At 38.8% G+C, this 12,468-nt stretch overlaps 1 protein-coding gene across 4 annotated transcripts in view; it reads left to right on the forward strand.

The window, feature by feature from the left end:
• WAC (WW domain containing adaptor with coiled-coil) overlaps positions 1 to 12,468 on the forward strand; it is a 92,806-nt gene that overhangs the window by 5,773 nt on the left and 74,565 nt on the right. The window lies entirely within an intron of this gene.

The raw sequence follows: 12,468 nt of genomic DNA on the forward strand, positions 1-12,468 counted from the left end.
TAAATTATGTCTATATCAGAGATAAAATCTGCATTGTTAGGTATTGTACATTTATACAACTCTTCATTTGAAACATTTCTTACTTGTTTTCCTTTAGTAAAAAATATAAAATAGTGGCCTAGTTCAGACAGACCACTAAAGTATGTGTCAGGCACTGGTATGCTTCCTATGAAAAAACCCACTGTGAACCTTCCCTGAGGGCTTCCAGCCTGTGTCATGCTTCAGATTGGGAGGAAATGGAATTCAGCCACCCCAGTCATTGTGCTTGGTCCCACAGCCTGCTGCTTACTGTGAGCCACGGCTATAACTTGGGGGATTTTCTGTGTCCTCAGCATGACCCTGCTCTGAACTAAAGAATTCTGAGCACTCTGCACACCCCTTAGGAACTCCTCCTTTCTCTGCCCTGGCTATTCCTTCTCCCTTGCTTCTCCCCTGGTTGGTCCAAGAGCTGACCAGCCTCTTGCACAGCTCACAGATCTGCACAGCTCCTAACTGGTGTGGTGTTATGCTGCTGCTGATCTGCTTCTCCCTGTGCTGCTCTTGACATTGCTTCCTTCTAATCTATGTTGAATGGTCAGGTAAGCTTCTTGATGTCCCCAGACAGCCCCAACTGTCAGCACAATAGCTTAGTGTTGTGTGCATGAAATATGAATAGGCTCAATTCTTGGGCTTCTGTGTTCCATGCATGAGAGAAGGAGATCTAAAGTTTCTGTTCATGATTTGGATCAAGCCACAGTTTCCTGTCTTGTCCAAATATGGGAAACTGTGGCTTGTTTAAACCACAGTTTGATTCTAGTTTAATAAATTTTGGTTTGAAGAATCGAATTTCTCATATCGTGATGAAATGAGAGATTGCTGTCCTTTCCAAACTACAAATGGAAACTTTGATTGTTCTCCCCTTGCATGGGGAGGAGGGGCACACAGGCACAAGACCTGTACATATAACACAAAACTCTGGTTTAGTGTTGCATCTCAATTGGTCACTGTGTTGTGCATCTTGCCTTACCTTAATTCTGTCCTTCTGATTGATGGTAGTTGTGCTTAACCCATGTGAATGTATTGTATGGGATGAGGGTAAAATAACAGTTTTTCTTTAATTCAAACAGAAAAGCAAATGTGTGCATCCTAATTTGCTTGGGAGTAAATTCCATTGAAATCAATGAAAGCAAATATGTATCTGTATTCAGTGGGGGGAAATGCAATGAAGAAAGAATGCAGTATAAGGGATGTGTTTACCTTTAAAAAAATAACTTCGGCCTCAAACTAAGTTGCTTACAGTTAAGCTACAATTAAATGCTTGTGTGATTGATTAGGATTGCTCTTCTTGTTTAATCTCCTGGAATTAATATACTTGTGCCTTGCTCTGGTCTCTGAATTTCTTCCTCAAGCCTCTCATAGAAAAGGGTGGATATGTTTGCTAGGCTGAGAGGCTAGTAGGAAAGAGAGGATTTATAGCTTGGAAATTGGAGCAAAAGTGCAGAGACTGATGATTTGCCCATACACCTCTAAAAGTATATTGACTCAGTAGGGTGCACAATAGATCTTGATGAGAATATAATTTGTCTTGGGCTCTTGCATCTTTCCATGGTTAAAGAAGCATTCTTTTTCAAATTTCCTCATACTAGGAATGTAAGCACAACTAGGTGTGTGGTGCTTACATTGGATGTGGAAAAACAGCATTGTAATAAATACTCAAAAGGAGAGCAGGTGCCCCCTCTTGCTATGTGAGTCATTAATTTTAGGTTACTGGGTACACAAGCACAACCATGGGCATACCAGCTTCTGCTGTGAATCCAGTTTGGGGTGGGGGGGGGGACTATTGCAAAGGTGCATGATCCTATATATACTGATTATTAGCAAAGGTTCTGTTTGCCAATGTGCTGGACAAGGTATTTCCCCAAAAGTTGCCTAACTTATCTCTGAAGCAGAATTTAAGCCTGCACCAGATTTTCTTCAACTGGACATACTGGATAGAAATTGGGATATATCTAATGTTTACTTGGCATGCCAGTGGCTGTGCTTAAGACCAAGTCGTTCAAACAATGGCACATAGCTTCTGCCCAGCCTTCTATAAGTAGCCACCCAATTGGGCATGTGTGTTTAAAAATTTACCTTATTTTAAATATGAAATGATGGCAGCTTACTCTAAAAAAATGAACTATTTTAAAACTAGATTACAACCCACCAAGCAATTATTAAGCACAGTATATAAAAACATGGAACTGTCCAGTAAATGGCACTGAAATTTAAAAAAAGATCTTCATCAACCAATCTATAAACATGAATGATATTGGTAGGTTTCTCCTAGAGAGAGTAATAGAGGGCTAGGACTATCACAAAAAGGCATTGTTCCTTGCTTCTGCAGATGTTGCTTGGCAGAAACTAGGAACCTGCAGAAAAGTGTCTTAAGATGAGGAGAAGGCTCAGATTGGAAGAGGCACTCTCTAAGGTATGTGCTGAACCCAAGACATGGAGTTTAAAGGTCAAACCAGGACTGCTCCCATAGAATTAAAATAATATGGTCACAATGGACTGTAAGCAAATTAAATTGTTTTAAGTTCAATTATTGTATTCTCTTGGCCCATCTAGTTGCCAGTTGGGCAACTTCCATTAGTTTGTCTAACAAGGGTCTCAAACTGTGGCCCTACAGCTGGTGGGCTACAACTCCCATCATCCCCAGTCACAATGATTAGTAACCAGGGATAATGGGAGTTGTAGGCCAGCATTTGCAGGAGGGTGGCAGTTTGGGACTTCTGGTCAGATATTTCAGAAATTTAAGACAGTTGGTTGATTTTAATATTCAGCTTCCCTTAAAAAAAAAAAAAGCCTTACACTTATTCAAAATGCTTATGCCTTCTGAGAACTGATTTTTTTTACATATGAGGGGAAATGTTGATACCATAAATAACTTGGTTATCTCACAATCAGTATCAATAATAAATATAACTAGTGATACAATGTTTTAGAAATCAGTCAGTGAAACATCCTTTTGGTCCTATGGCAAAGAATAGTCTGTTGAAAAGATTTCCTATAATAAATGTTTCAAACTCAGTTCAATATTCCCAACAAAAATGTTGAAGGATTTCATTGTGTATATATAATATATATTTCCAATATTTTCCTTCAGTTAACCAGATCTCATTACTTCAGGGTGGATTGATTTAAAGCAGCAATTTTATCATGTTTTAAATTGCCAAGCAAAAGGCTCATTTAAATCACTGGCTCGAAATTATAAAATCTGTTCATAGTTTAAATACTATCTAAACAAAAGTGCATACTAATTGCTTGCTATGGCCATAAAAACACATTTGGTTATATTCTAAGTTGTTTTGTGTTGGAAGGCACTTCTGTTTGCACAAGGAGGGGGTGATTTTTGCCAGTCCTACTTTCTCTCAGCCCCCTGTGTGCCCTCCTTTCAACAATTTGCTCCTGTGGGTTGGGGGATCCTGAGCAGGGTGGCATGTAGCATGAGGGACTGCAGAGGGAAGAGGGATACTGTAGAAAATCTGCTTCTTGTGCAAACAGAAGTGCTCTGAAAGGCATGGTTGGAATACAATCCATTGACTTAATGTTGCTTCATTATGACAATAGCCTGGCTATTTTTTTACCCAGAGAAGAGATTTTTTTGTTCTAAGAGTATCTCTTTTGCCTACAGCCTACAACCAATTTTTGTTGACAGATGCTGTTTGGTATTGGAACTAGAAGGTGATTCTTCTTTCCAGTGTTTCTTTCTGTACTGTTCTGCCTGTTCCACGCCCCCCCCTTGTCATATGACTGCCCTGTCTCTCTACCCTCCAACACACATAAATGTAGTTATGGGGCAGATCAGTTATCTCCATGTGATGGAAGGTAAATAATCATGTTCCTTGATAAGTATGTATATTAGTATTGGGGAGCCAGTTCCAGAGATTGGGTAGTTACTAGATATAAAATAGGAGTAAATCCCGCAGTTGGATTGGTGGGTGACACCTGTGCTCATTTCCCACATATGTCTGGCCCCGTATCAAGCCATGATACACCAATTGCGTGCCAATTACATTTGTCAGTTTTAAGTTACTTTAGAGACAATTGTGGGTTCTTCTTTTTTCATGGAGGGGTACCAATACATTTGTCCATGTGTGTATAAGTACCCAGACTATTTCACTTTGTGATGATGGCAAAGATGTTTTGCTCTGCGGTTTGCTCTTTATGATGGAAAGCAGCATTTCATAATAAGAGCATAAATTCAGTTTTAAGAGGTTAGATGTTTGCATATAGTTCTAATTTTATTTTAAACCAGGTTTTTTTCTAAAAAGAAAGAAATGCATTATAGCTGAAATGTTAAAAAATCATTTGTGTTTTTAAAAAATTATCATTTTTGTCTTCCTGCCTCATGATTCTATATACCATGTTGCAATCATCTTAATGTGTTATCTGTCAGTATGTGGAGAACATATTGGATGTATAGTCCAAAGGAGATTGTGTTCATTGTTCTCCAAATCAGCATTATTTCTTGAAGTTTAGTATAAGAAAGTTGTACTGTAGCAGATTGTGGTAGATTTTGTTTTTAAATTATCCTGTTCTGCAAGCTTGAATTTACCAATGATTTTTTTTCAAAACTTGAAAGATGCACCAGGTGCATTGCTTTTAATTTTTTTTCATGTAACAATTTCTAGTTTAGAAGTACTTCTGAAATGGAGGTCTAGGATTCTGCTAGACATCTGCAAAATCGTGTAGAAAGAGGGTGTGACATGTGGAGAAGTGACAAGCAGGAGGAGGGTGCTTAATTCTTCCCCCCCACCCCGATATGATGATACTATGATATCATAGTATCATAGGGAAAATGACTGGCAGGAGGGGGTTACAGAGGAAAATATCTGCGGCAGCCATGAAAATAAAATATCAATTTATGAAAATCTAATATCAAAGTGTCACCTTAAGTGGTGCAGCGGGGAAATGCTTGAGTTAACAAGCAGAAGGTTGCCGATTCAAATCCTTGCTGGTACTATATCGGGCAGAAGTGATATAGGAAGATGCTGAAAGGCATCATCTCATACTGCATGGGAGGAGGCAATGGTAAACCCCTCCTGTATTCTACCAAAGAAAAACCACAGGGCTCTGTGGTTGTCAGGAGTCTACACTGACTTGAGGGCACACTTTACTTTTACTTTAATATCAAAGACAGGTAACTTCTTGTCTTTGAAATCGCCAATAACTTTTTATTTATTTATTTTCTTACTCTTTGGAGCTTGTTGCACAGTTCTACTACTACGAATATTTATATGGCTTTTCAACTAAAGTTCTCAAAGCGGTTTACATAGAAAAATAAATAATAAATAAGTCGACCTAGTGATGGTCCAGGGGTACAGAACTAGTGGAGGCTTTTGAGATGGGACAGAAGTTTCAGGACTTGGGTTGCCATGTTTTAAGAAATGAATGTTTCCAGGGTAAAAATAAATAGTAATTGATTGGAAAAAATATTTACGGAGCTGTGAAGTTAAGTGAGGATAGTATAGGCTCTGCTATAGTTGTTAAACTGTAGCAGAGACTCTGCTATAGTTGGACTAGATAACTTGGGCCTGATCCAGCAGGGCTGCTCTTATGTTCTTAACCATTGGTAATTGTATCATGGCAATACTATAGTGAGAGGAATTTTCAGGGTAGTAGCTTTTTATGCCCATGATAGAGTTGCTTAATAGGGTTGAACTGTAGGTCATCCAGTGCTAGGCAGATAACCTTTCTGAAATCTTTAATTATGCCTTGAATCTAGTCTCCCCCCCCCCCATATTTTATCCGTCTGGTAAATAATTGCTCACCTGGTTGCCTATGATGAGTAGGAATTGCTTCCAGTTGACCAGATAGGGATGCTTACAGAAGTATGTGGTTCTTTTGTTCCACAAATTTATTAATTATTTATTTTATTTATTTAATTTCTATACCACCCTTCCAAAAATGGCTCAGGGCGGTTTACATAGAGAAGTATTACATAAATGATACATAAATGCCTAGTAAAACTTCCTGTGGGGTAGTAGTTGTAGATAAGGCTGGCTGCCTAGCTAATAGGGTTCTTTCAGTCCATTTCTAAAAAGCATTCTGTGTTGAAACATGCCATTTAGCAGTAATAAATATATGGTTGGGCTGTAGTGCAGAGTATGGCAGACCCATAGCTGGGAGTGCTAAGGCAAGCCCTCCCTACAGTTTTTACAAACAGTTTTTAAACTACTATATTGTAGTGTAATGTGCATATAAATATTCATAGTAGTAATGGAGAGCAGCTAAGGTGATAAAAACCCCTTTTGTCCCCCGTCCCCCCCCCTCCGGTTGGCTACAGGCCTGTGTTTATATGTTGCCCTATCTAAGCAGCCATCATTATTTCTACTTGCCGGTTGTGAGCCAGCTTCCCACCATGATATTGCAACAATGTTAGATACACTTTCAGAACAAATATCAGTTTAATCCTGCATCAATACATTCTAATATATCAATTATTTGAACTTTATCTAAGTTAATCATATGGAATGATGGTTTTGTTTTTATTTTTATAACACAATCCTAAAAATATTTACTCAGAATTATGTCCTGTTGAGTTCAATGAACTTACTCTAGTAAGTGTGTTTAGGATTGCAGATTACCCCTTGGCTTTTGACAATTTTCCTCCTTTTGCTTTTAAGTTGATTTTTTCCTCTCCCAAACAAATAGGCAGTTTTTTTGTTTAGAAGTGAAAATTAGTTATATTTTTCTGGTATAAAATCCAAAAATGTGGGGAAAGCATGGATTTTGGCAAATGTTAGTACAAAAATAAAGAATCACTTTTTTTCTCTCCCAAGAACCAGGAGTATTGTGGTACCATAAAAGCTAACAACTCTTTCATGGCATGGGCTTTCATAAATGGAAACTCATTTATGAAAACACATGGCATGGGTTTTCATAGATGGCATGGTTCTACTTCTGGGTCTACTTCTACTTCTGGGTCTACTTCTCATGTCTACTTCTGAGATGTGAATTTTTCATGATCAGTCACTGATACTCTGCCCTCAGGATTTGAAAACCGTGTAGTCCAGGATATATTTTCTAAAAATTCAGAATTAATGGTGAAACCAGGTTTTGGAATAAGTTAAAAATACTGGTTTTGGATAAGTTAAAAATACTGACTGTCATACACAGTGATGCCAGCATAATGCAAGTAATTATCGGGGCCTCTGCAACCCCCTGAACCTGCTGAACAGGTGCTGTCGAGAACCAAGGAGCCCTTAGCAACTATGGGCTGCAGAGGGAGTGAGCAGGGGAATTGGGAATTGGGCGGAGGAGCTCCCTTTGGTTTCTGGATCCACCCCCCCACAAGCACCCACAGTGCAGTCCTTGTTTATGCTAAGGGTCCCTCAACTTTCTCAATGCCTCTTGTGCAGGCTGAAGGAGTTGCAGCAATGCTTAGAATGGCTTGTACAAACACTTCTTCAATTGGCATCGCTGTGTGAGCTATAATAACTAAAATACGAGAAAAGGGCAGGAGGAACACTGTTCAGATTACAATACTTTCTAATTTCTAGCAGCTCTACAAACAATTTGCCACTTTTATGACTGCAATCCTATGCACCCTTGTGAGGGAGTAAACTCCATTTAACTCAGTGAGACTTACTTTTCAACAGCCATGTATAGGATCAGGTTGTAAAGCACACTTGTTTAACAAAAGCTCTTCTGTTAGCTGTAATGCAACCTTTGTATTTCTAATAACAGGCTAAATGATCTCATAAAGAACTGTTACCATTTCAAAATGCTTGCTCCATTCTAAAGTTCTAAACTGCTAATCTGATCTGGGAGCCCTGTCAAAGAAAATGAGAGGAACACCCAGCCTTGCTTTGTATGATCTTCTCTCCCACCCTGCCCCCGTCTCTCTTGCTTTTTTAGTCTAGACTTCAGACTTAAGAAAACATTTTCATTTGTGATCTTGTAAACTGAATAAATAAGTGGCTGAATAAATAAGCTGAAATCAAGTTTAGTCTTTGCATCTTCCTCTCCCCCTGCCGGTTTTTCTACCTCTGGTTAGCAAATTTAACGTTATTGGTCCTTCCAGCTGAATACGCCTTTAGAGTGATTTGCCCAGTTATTTAATTTATTTATTTATTTTGCATCTCTATACCTTGAGAATTTGTGCTGTAAGTCCAAACAATAGTTTACTTTTTAAATCTGCCTGACCCTCATCCTTATTGACGTGTTCACTGCTGTGAGGAAAGAGGTAGCTGTCATGGTGCATGCTTTTGTAGTTTTCTGACCATAAAAAATGTATGAACAGTGGTTCAAATTAATAATGAATCTTGTATGGAATGTTTTTTAGGAATATGTAAAGAAACAATGGAAACAAAATAGTTTGTTGTCTACTAACTGGGAGAATGTTTTGATGCTTTTCTTGCTTAGGAAGCTAGAACAAGAATAGGCAAAAAGCGCCTACTGGTTGTTGTCATTCTTGCAAAAGATAGGTAAACCTTAATGAAATCCAACAATGTATTTATGCAAGAGTATGTACTTGGGATTGATATGGAATAGTAATGCCTTATTAAGAGATCCTGAGTTTGAACTCTTAGTTTGTTGTTTTAAAACACATCAGTATGTTAGTGTACGTGTCCTTTTGTCTTTTTTTTTAAATAATGAAAATTTTCAGGAATTAAGCAGTGTTCCCTCTAAGGTGTGCACATGAGCCTGCGCTCATAGTTTTTTTGATGTCCGCTCAATTTTAGATTCTGGTCAGGCTGAATCAGGAAGAACGCATTCTGAATGCACATGCACGCACTGCCTTGATATTGCCACCCAGAACAAAACTCATTCTGCACAAAGATGAAAAAAATTAGAGAGAACACTGGAATGAAGTCATCACACTCCCAAGCTAGAAGTTATGGAATAATTTGTCTTCTGGGAAGAAGCAGAGTGCTGAAAACCTCTCCCACCTTTCTGCTTAAACTAGATGCAGCATAGTGTTGGGGAATGAAACTTGTACAGGTGCATTCTTTCCCTGTATGTTATATCTGTAACTAGACAATGTCTGGTAAAAATTTACCGCTGTTGCTTTTGCCACTTGTTTTGGAGGCATATCTGTACTGAATATGTACCTTGAGGAAAAAAACCTATAGATTTCAGTAGAACTTCTAAGTTGTTTGGCCCATTCTCTGTTCAATTTGCTTCCCTGTCCCCTCTCCATTTTTTGCTTTCTAATATGCATATGCTTGCACACTCTGCAGGAAGAAGAGCAGACTGATGCAGCAGTTAGCAACCTGCTGTGTTTTCCCTATGCAACCTACTTGGATGCATTTTGTGTGCCCTCTTCTCTCATCTAGAAGAGAAGCTTAGGCCTGGGAGTTGCAGGAGCCACAGTAGCACTGTTCCATTTCATGAGGCTGAGTTAATTTGAGGAGCCTATGCTGTGCCTTCTCCCTATGCCAGTATCAGCCCTAGGGGAAACTGAGTTAACACTGTGGTGGAAAGCTACAGTGTGGGTTTTTCTGTGTGGCCTGGGCTTCTTGTGTTATCCAGCAGTGAAGGAAGAGGTGGCACTGCTGTGGCTTCCACATCACCAGAGTAATGGAAGTACTGGACTGTAGAAACAGTATCCATAATGTAACTGGGAGAAGTGATAGTACGCTATCCTTGAAGTTGGCCTGAATGCGTATCTATTCTCTTCCTCTTCGGAGGTAGATGGGAAGGATCAGATTGCAAACACGGCTGCCACAGTGTTGGGCAGTGAAACACAACAAAACTCAGTAGTTGTGGGGCATGCAAACTTTTCTTCCTGCCAGGAAAGAAAGTTTTTGTGCAACAGTAGTAGAGTTGCTGTTGTCCTCTCTAGGCAGTAGTTGTTCATCTAAGCAACAAAGTGATGTGCTTTCCTTTTGTGTTTGGCATATTAAATAATCTCTTTGAAAGGAAGTTTGCATTTGCTGGGGTCAGAATAGGCCCAAGAAATGAAGGCAAAGTTATTCTTCAGAGAAGATGTTTGTTCCTTTCCCAGTGCTTAGCACGTCTGTTCCCTAGTGTTAGGGAGTGTTGGATATGTTCTGTAGTCATTTTGACCAAATGTGTTGAAGTGTGTTGTATGCATAGGTGTGTTTTCTCTAAAGAACACATTTACCCTGTCTACCTAAAAAGAGGGTAGTGCTTTGCGTTTGTAATGCAAATTCTGTACAAGTATAAAATGAAACAAATGAAAGGTTGGCCTAAATTCCCTTAGTGGGGGTGGGAGAATCCAGTGTTGAGAGATTATGGTGCTTCAGTACATCATTCTTATTTTAATGACTCAGCAGTCCTGCTTCAGTGTTGCTGAATAGTTTAAGCCAACCACAGTGCTGCAGATTGACTTGCAGCAAAATTTTGGTAGTTTTGTTGCTTCTGTTACTAATTGCTGAATATTGTTTTGCAGTATTACTTTCCACTTCTTTATCTGAGAAGAAAAATAACTCCCTGCTCTAAATCCATTCCTTTTGTGTGCTCATCACTTGAAAATTATGCTTTGATTTTTAGATTCAGTCTTCAGTATATACCTGACTTGTAGTCTTGTAAAATAGGCTTTTTAAAAAACACCTGATATTTGTTCGAGTTTATTCATTAAAGGCTTCTAACTGTATCTTCCTTGGCATTATTGGGAACAAAAGCTGCAAGAGCAGTGAGCAAGTTTTGGATAAGTTTATTTAGTGCAGTCTCTTCTACTGCTGCCATGTTTCATGAAAACTTGTATATCGTATTTACGAAAGATAGCATACTACCTAACTTTCTGGATAACTTGGTAATGTTTATGGAGATTATGTTCAGAATAGGTTTAAGTCTTGGTTTCTTCAATTGAAGAAACTAGATTTAGAATATTTATTTCACTATTGTAATTCACCTGTTGAAAGCAAAAGTAAATTACATTAAAGTGACCAATGAACATTCCATACTGAATGTTAATGTTTCAAATATTTTAATCAGTGAGTTCATAGTAATGAAAAATGTTTTCATTGCACTGAATAGAACTTATGTTAATTGTTGGAAATGTGCTTCTGCACATGCTACCAAAGCATTTGTCAAAAATTGGCAACTGCTTTATGAAAAACTGGGCCTTTTCCTTAGTGGGCCAGTGCACTACCCCACTGTGGGTAGTGTCCCCTTCATGGCCAGGAGGAGGCAGACTGCATCTTCGTTTTCTTGCCTTGTTTTTTTTTAAACTGCTCCTAGTTCTTTGTGACTTAGACTCAAGACGTTTTCATACACCACAGAGCAACCAATTCTCATTCTCTTCAGCTCTCTGCCTTGGTTTTTGGCTCTGTGTTGCCCCCTGATTCTGTCTAACAGTTACTACAGAAGTGTGTCTCAGATGAGGCACAGATGAACTGCTTTGCCTAGTGAAGAATGTGGTGAAAAATTGAGCACATTAACAGTAGTGGCTTTTGCTGCTCTCCCATTGGTTGTGGATAGTGAGGAGAGATTCACATGCCCTGAACTGCAGTAGGTAATGCTGCTAATACTAGTGGTGCTGGTGGCATTATATTGGTAGTATTTAAAGTGTAAAATAGAGATAACTCTATTGGAAATTTCAGCTGCTGTACAAATAGAACACAGCAATCCAGTTCTCCAGGAAATGTGCTAGCCGCTAGCAGAAGATTGCAGATGCAAGCTGTTGGCTACAGACATTGTGCAGAGAATTCTGTATTCTTGCAATTTCAGCCTTCATTTTAAAATATATTTCTAATTTTAATAGAGACTTGAAAGTCAGAGGAAGGCAAAGATTGAGCAGGCTTCAAGTGCCCACATGGGCTTTTGCCCCTTACTTCGAATGGTATAAAGCAGAATAAATTATTCAAAATAAGTCTTATCAAGTAAATGCTTCCTTGGTGGTGTTAGGATAAGCTGCTAAGACATATTTAAAAATTTCTGATAAAATAATATACCAAAACCAAAGTAATCTCAAAAACCAAACAAGTATTTATTTGCAGTCCAACTATGAATAAACAAAAAATGATTAAAGCTTGCAGCCTTGAATTTGACTTGTTAAATAGTTAAGCTTCCCTGAACTCTTTGATGGGTATAGTAGAACTGTAGTAGTCAAGTTTGTTAGCCTCTTTAACATCTGTAAACTGTAATCTTTGTTTTACTCTTAACTTAACTGCACACTCTCGTGATGTGACGAGAACAAGATCACAAATAAAATGTTTTGATGTGATCTTATGAGATATTGGCTGCTTTTGCACATAACGGCAAACCACGGCTTCACTGGACCCATGGTTTGCCCCCATTCCCCCGTTGCACTTCCAAATGATCTCATTCGGAAGTCTGGGTGACTGACTGCACAGGCTTCCTCCTTTGCATGAAGGAAAGCCGCAGCAGCCAGTCAGAGAAGGCGAAAGGGAGGAAGTTCCTTCCTACCCTCAATTCCAGTTTCAGATGTTTGTAGCCTTCGGATGACTTGATGCCACTATCTGACATGAGCTTTCAGTGTGAAACTGAAGTGTAACCAAAGTTCAAATTCAA

The sequence above is a fragment of the Hemicordylus capensis genome, chromosome 6, assembly GCF_027244095.1.
Source record: "Hemicordylus capensis ecotype Gifberg chromosome 6, rHemCap1.1.pri, whole genome shotgun sequence".
Lineage (NCBI taxonomy): Eukaryota > Metazoa > Chordata > Lepidosauria > Squamata > Cordylidae > Hemicordylus > Hemicordylus capensis.